General features: G+C 31.7%; 1 long non-coding RNA gene across 1 annotated transcript in view; it reads left to right on the forward strand.

Moving 5' to 3' along the window:
• Positions 1–7,404: 7,404 nt before the first annotated feature.
• LOC145038435 (uncharacterized) overlaps positions 7,405–7,875 on the forward strand; it is a 546-nt gene continuing 75 nt past the window's right edge. The window contains exons 1-2 of the long non-coding RNA XR_013679374.1: positions 7,405–7,603; positions 7,700–7,875. The exon at positions 7,700–7,875 is cut by the window's right edge and continues 75 nt beyond it. This is a non-coding gene — a long non-coding RNA (uncharacterized LOC145038435). The remainder of the gene's footprint in view (positions 7,604–7,699) is intronic.

A 7,875-nucleotide genomic window follows, 5' to 3' on the forward strand; every position in this document is an offset into this window, starting at 1 on the left:
ACCCATTTTGGTGGTTCATACGGGTAAAGTTTGAAACTTTACCCTTCTTGAGGCTATTTCAGTTAAGATCTAAGTCATGAAGCTCTTAGTTTCGTTAAGGATGACTTAATGGATTAAGATGTTGAACTTCTTGTGAACTCGACGAGTTGATAGATAAACTCGACGAGTTGGGTCAACTTGGATGGTTGACTTTGAATTTGACCTTAGTCTTTGACCAAGTTTGACCTATAAAGGGTCGTGGGCATTTTGTATTGTACTTAAGGAAATCTTTTATGTTCAGGGGTTGAGTTGAGTCGACATTCGGAGCCTGGATCCATTCAGCTACCCTTCTGTATTCGAGGTGAGTTTCCTCACAAGGTTCTGCAGATCTAAGGCACCATGGCCGACCCTTGTTTGATCATGGTGTTATACTTTTTGTCTGTGTGATACTTGTATGTGCTTGTATATGTATGCCTATTGGGTGGGGCCCGTTATATGAGTGTGGGTGGGGCTCGTATCTCATTTCGATCCGAGTGTGGGCGGGTCTCTTTATCCAAGTGTTGGCGGGGCCCGTATCTAACTTTTATCGGAGTGTTGGCGAGGCCCGTATCTCATTATTACATGATATGTATGGTATGTGGTATTTTAAGGGAACTCACTAAGCTTTGTGTTTACAGTTTTTAGTTTATGTTTTAGGTACTTCTGCTTCCAAGGGGAAGAGCTAGGGATGGCTGCATCGCACACACCATTGGGATTCTGCACATGATGTTTTGCTCTGATTTAATGACAATTTATACATTGGCTTTTATTCGAGATGATTGGATGATATTGGAATTACTATTTTATCTATTATTAAAAACAAATTTTTGGGACAATATTTTTGGATGTTACAAGTTGGTCTCAGAGCCTTAGTTTGAGGGATTCAGACACACTCTCGGGTGTGTCTGAACTCAAACTAAGGCCTTGGTAGAAATTTTCAAAAGAAAACATTTTTATAAAATAATTTCTATAAGATAAGTCGTCCAAGAGAACTGAAAAAGAGAATGATGGGTTGGGATAAGAGGTGGGTACTAGGTAGGGTATAATGGTGGGTCTTATTTACTTTACTAAATTATAATAACAAAAATAAATTATAAAAATGTTTTAAAAATAGATATGGATAAAAGTATGTTTTTATGTCCGATAGAGGTGGAAAAAACTAACATGAGACGAAATCGACATGAAATAAACGAGTTTGGGTAAGATATTTCAACCCGTTTAATTACACGAGTTGACACGACACGAAAAATAAACGGATAAGGTTAGAGTTGAAAATTTCAACTCGAAAATTACCCATTTATATGTAAGTTTTTTGAATATTTTAAATAAACTTGAATGACCAAAAACCATAACAATACATAAAAGAAAACCTTTGAGTTGACTCATTTTATAACGTAGAATACACTTAGCCGTCTTAATCAATAATTTCATTTTCAATTTTTTTGGTTATCATCCAAATTATACAGTACCCTCAACTATTCCCTCAACTATTCCCTCCTCATCATGATCCATCCTTTCTCCTTCTACTCATATTCATTCAATTTTGCTCTCTAAATTACTATAAATTTGGCCATTCCGCCTCCTAATTATTCCAAATCTTACTCTTTTAACATGTTTAATGTTTCAACCTCACATTCCACGACATATTTTATGGTATACCCCTAACCCGAAACCCGACAGGAACCTGAAATGAAAATAAACGGGTTGACATGACACGACACGTTAATTAAACCGGTCGGGTTAATGTAAGTTCTCTCAACCCGTTTACTGTGTTGATACGACACGAACCCGACACGACACGACACATTTTCCAGGTCTAATGTCCAGTAAGAATGAATACACAAGAAAATAAAGTTTAAAGGGAAAATAACATAAAAACCTTTAAGTTTTCAAGAAATGTTTGGTTTTACCCTTTGAGAACTTTTAGGTTCAATAATGCCTTAGATTTAGAATTTAGTAGATTTGGTCATTTTTACCCATCTATAAGGTTTTGATCCTTCTCAACTGGTCACCAAGCCAACTGGGAAGCTTACTAGGCTGTAAATGTTGATGTGGAGCTTAAGAGGCAAGCCACTATCATTTTTACCCGTCAGCACTAGTAATCTACTAAAAAAATTAAAACTAGGCAAAAATGCAAATTGGAGGGATTGAACATGGGACCTTCATATACAAGTTCAAAGGCTTTTACAACAAGCTACATATCCTTTGGTGTTTTTAATCTTGCTTCCTTGTAAATAAATTTTATAAAAGAAAAAAATTATTTATTTATTTATTTATTATTATTATTATTATTATTATGTAATTAAATTTTATATTATGATTAATTATTAATTATTAATACATTTTTAGAACGTATTTATATATATTTAAAAACATAATTTTATTTTGAAAAACATTTTGTATCTTTAAAAACGTAACATTTTTTTTTAATGTATCTATATCTTTAAAATTGTATTTGTATATTTAAAAACATAATTATATTTTAAAAAACATTTTGTATCTTAGAAAACGAAACATTTATTTTCTTAAAATGTATCTATATCTATAAAATTGTATTTATATATTTAAAAACAATTTTATTTTTAAAACGTTTTGTATCTTTAAAAACGTAACCTTTTTTTAAACGTATCTATATCTTTAAAATTTTATTTATATCTCTGAATCGGTATAAATACGTTTCATAATACATAAATAAGTTTGTATAAAAAACGTCTTTATAGATGTAGAAATATGTAAGAAAATCATTATATATATATATATATATATATATATATATATATATATATATATATAATGATTTTCTTACATATTTCTACATCTATAAAGACGTTTTTTATACAAACTTATTTATGTATTATGAAACGTATTTATACCGATTCAGAGATATAAATAAAATTTTAAAGATATAGATACGTTTAAATATATATATATATATATATATATATATATATATATATATATATATATATATATATATATATATATATATATATATATATACACTACTAGAAACTTGAGTTTCAGCTACGGATTTTGCTACAGATTTATTCTCTAGCAAAAATTTAGACTTATAGCTAGGGAAATACGACAGATCTACCATGTTTTTAATAATTATTTTATTTATGTAATATATGAAATATTAGTGAGGATTTACAGAGGGATCAGCTACGGATCTGGCAACTATTTAACGATACATCACTATTCCTCGCTAATCACTCGAAAAATGAAGGCCCTTAGCTATGGTTCAGCGAGGGATAACAAAATTGTGGCATATGGTACGCGTTCAGCGAGAGAACGACGACAGAAAATTTATTTGGGGTGCGCACGTTTTCTTTTTTCTCTCGCTGAAATTGGCACCCAGTTCCATCTTCACGAAGCCAGTGTAACTTTCCTTCCCTCAAGCTTTATCACTCTTTACTAAGTGTAATTAGCTTCTGCTTTATCTCATCACCATCTCTGTTCGAACAGATGACGACGCCACTCACCCGATTCCGGCAACCTCCATATCTTTAAATCTGAAAGTATTCTTCGTTAACCTCCGATTCAGGTAAATCTCATCCCTCTTAGGTTAGTTTTAGTTCAATTTCACAATATACTTTGTTAGGGTTTAATTTACCTTGAAACTTTCTGGTTATTGTGTTTCGTAGCCATATGGAATGCCTTCTTCATTATCTGCAAGGTAGTTTCAGGTCTACCATCGAATGCATCTATATAACAATAAACACTTAGAATTAGAACTTGAGTTAGGGATTGATTCATCATAGTTTGTCTTCCAGTTCATGAGAATTTAAGGATTCAGGAACCCTTACGTTTTTAGGTTTTCCCTAATTCTCTTTCATATTTAGGAGGTGGCAATGTGAATTTGAGAAGAAACAGGTGACTTATCCTTCATTATAACAAAGGAGCTGTTCGTTTTCTTACTTAATGGGTACTTAATCTGGACACCTAATGACTGACTTAGTTTTCTTTTTGTGGTCTAGAATTGTATACATATCAATAAACCCTAGCCCTAAATCAATCATAATAGTTTTCTTTTTCTGGTCTAGAATTGTACAATTAATTCTACTGGTGACATATTCACCAAGAAGGTAATACTCGTCCTCCAGTATTCTTCCTTTCAGTTTCAGGTTTTGGATTTGAAGTGTTTGTGTGATACTCACACACCTTGTCAAACAATTCCAAATCCAAATCCTCATATGGTATTTCATAAAAATGGTCAACAGCTTCTACAAGTGGATCCGATTTTGGTTTTTCAAGTACCCTTTTCTTTGAACGTGCAGTGCTTGCAACAAAATCATCTTCATCTTCATAACCTAAATCCTCATTTGGGATTTTGTTTAATGTGTTTCTCCTTCTTTTAATTCGACTTCAACACTTGGAAGAGGGATAGGTCCTTCAAACAAGTTGGAACTTAAATCAATGTCTGCAAAGGGAACAACATCAAATAAAGATGGTAGCTGCCCGTGTATCTGATTGAGGGAAATATTTAGCAAGGATAGGTTAAAGGTCATATCCCAAAACCAAAAGGATAGTTGATATTTTTCTGAGTTTTAAGCCAAACAAACTTTTTTCTACTTCAAAAATAATGATATGAGTCTATAGAAGTTTGGCATTAGTTTTTCATACATTGACTTATAAAGTCAAACAAACTATTTTCGATTTCGAAAATGATATGAATCTGAACTTATTGAAGTTTTTGTGGAAAAAACAGTAATTGGGTTTAAGAAATACAATTAGTGGTTTAAACAAAAAAAGAATACAAGATCATATAAATTTCACCCAAATAGAAGTTTGATTGAAAAAAGTCAAAGGATAATTTGTAATAGAGATAGGTTGACTTACATATAAGTAAAAATAACACTTTTTTTTTTGAAAAAAAAAACATTAATAATCGGCCTTATTTTTATGACTTTGTGTATTAAATACAAAAGAAAAGTCATTTTTATCTTATTAAAACTTGACTATGGTTTTTAATTTTTAATTTTTATACAGAATGTGAAGGCTATTTTTGATGCACCCATTAAAGTGGTTCTGCAGCCACCAAAACTGAAGAAGAAAAAGAGAAAAATCAAAATAAGTAAAAAAACAGTTTTTTTTAAAGTACATGAAAATTGCTTTTAAAAAATCCAAAATCTAAAAAGTGAAAAGAAATAGAAGAATAAGGTTTTATATTTTAAAGAAAAAAATGGTACCAAATAATTAGGGTTACAAGAAGCATAGGATATGATGATTAATTTCATCCAAAATAAAGCAAACTACAAATACCCAAAATAGCCTCACTCAACTATTTGGTGTTAAACTGAAACAATATACATATGATATGCTGTTACAAACTTGTCCAAAGTCCAATCTACTTGATATTTGGCACAACACAACATTTTTTTGTTTTTGTTTTTCTTAAGACAGAAAGCAAAAGTGAGCAGGTACTTTTAAGAAAAAAGGGTAGAAAGGTAATTAGCACCACATGGTAGAAAGGTAAATAGCACCACAAAAGTGAGCAGGTACTTCATCAAATAATCAGGCCTGATCTTCACAGAGTAAGCAGGTTAAATTGATTAAACTTGTGGTTTATTGATAATGGCATTTTCGTAAATTTTGTCATCACTTTTCAGGTTCTGTTGACTTAAAATCATACATTATAACAAGTCAACTAGATCCTGGAGTCTACAAAAAGCATGTTGAAGATACAACAAAATCAAACTTGACTGGATTTGCATTTGTTGTTATTGGCATTGTTCATCTTGCTGGAGGCAAAATTAGTGAAGGTATTGTTATAACTTCTTCAATCAGACCATGATTTATGTTTCAACAACACATTTAGGTGCCCTTTTTTTTTTACTTAATTGGATTAATGGAATGAGCTATATATGAGTGTTTCTTTTTTTACTTAATGCAGAAAGAACACTTAATAGAGAAAGTAAAGAAAATAAGGTGCTGTTTCTTTTTGTCTTAATTGGTATACAATGACTTGATGGTTAAGCCAAAAATACCTGGCTTAATGTATTAAGACTTTAAATCTTTATGTTTTTTCCCTTCTTTTTTATTTCTCCCAACTTCTTTATTGTTACAATTGATGAATATTGTGAAAATTTTGTTTTGGGATGTAAGGGTAAAACCGTCATATTTTTTAATCCTCTTATCATTTAATGATTTTGTCTTTTGAGTACTGCTCGTTTCGATTAATCTTTGTATTGATTAGGGTTTCTTGATTTGGTTTTGATTTTTGGATTATTAAGGGTTCCGATTAGGTTTAGGTGTTCCATGTTTGCTTAAACGAAAGGGTAAATTGGTCATTTATCTCATTCAAACGTTTTATTCACATAAAAAAGAATCAGACTATGTGTATACAATATTTTATTCTAACAGACATCATTACCCATTCAACCACTTCATCCCTATAAAACTTAATGTTAGAAAAAAGTGTTACAAATTTTTTCTTAAAAATAGGTTTCCATTCATCAAGAATCTCAACTTTGCCACTAGAGTAGCAAGACTTTTTTCATGGATACTCCATATAAGAGGAACAAATTTAAAGGGTTCATGCAAAAGGCTGCAACAAAATATAAAAATTGCTCAGAAATAGGACTAAATGAAAGAATTAGCAAACTTATTTTTGGTAGTAAACAATATATCTGAGGCTGCCTATGATCACATACTTCCTATAATTAAGCGGATGCTACCCAAAGGTGAGAAGCTAGTTGAGAACTTCTATGAGACGAAGAAGCTTATGAAAATAATTAGACTCCCAGAAAAAAAGATTCATGCTTGCAAAAACCATTGCATGATATTCTATGGGGCAGATTCTGATTTGACTAAGTGTCGAGTGTGTGATCATGATCGGTACAAGAGTGGCAGACGACCTTATCTGGTTATGAGGTACTTGCCGATTGCTCCTAGACTCCAAAGGTTGTATTTGACAAAAAAGACGGCAAAGCAAATGAAAATACTAGTTGCCACCCCCTCTTGGATAATGAAACATGGTGTGATGTTTCCGGAGGAGTCAAGAAAGGAAGAATATATGGATTCGGATCTGTGTCTGATCCAGCGAGCTTTTTGGAAGGAACATCTAGTACAATAACATCCTAAGAGGTTCGTTTAATTTTGTACTTTATAAAAATTTCTTATCATAGCATTGTACTTACAAAGTTTCCTATCATGACATTGTACTTACAAAGTTTCCTATCATGGCATTGTACTTACAAAGTTTTCTATCATGGTATTATACTTACAAAGTTTCCTATCATGGCATTGTACTTACAAAGTTTCCTATCATGGCATTATACTTACAAAGTTTCTTATCATGACATTGTACTTACAAATTTTCCTATCATGGCATTGTACTTACAAAGTTTCCTATCATGGTATTGTACTTTAGGTTGTCTATGAACGTGTACGAAACGAGATGCGTGACGAAATGGATGCTAAAGCTGCAGAAATGGAAGCTAAACATCAACAAATGTGTGAGGAAATGGATGCCAAAGCTGCAGCAATAGATGCCAAACAACAACAAATTGATGCAAAATATGAAGCAATGGAGAAGATGTATGCAACCTTGCAAAATATGATGGGAAATTGAAAATTAGAGGTAATATGATGTTAACCATTAGTATTTGATGTTTTTGAATGACTTGTTAACCTTTTGTATTTGATGTTTTTGATTGTTTTGAATAATGTTTTATAGGAATGAGAACCGAAGATGATTGGATGGACATGAAATGAATAGAGCAGCTAAAATGTTATTTTGAAGGTTAAACTTTTTTCTGTTTGTACCTCTTTTGCATACTTTGGATTTCTTGGTGCTAAAATGTTATTTTGAAGTTAAACCGTTGGGAGTTTGATGTTATAAGGATAGTTTCG

Source organism: Lactuca saligna, chromosome 4, assembly GCF_052625555.1.
Source record: "Lactuca saligna cultivar CGN05327 chromosome 4, ASM5262555v1, whole genome shotgun sequence".
NCBI lineage: Eukaryota > Viridiplantae > Streptophyta > Magnoliopsida > Asterales > Asteraceae > Lactuca > Lactuca saligna.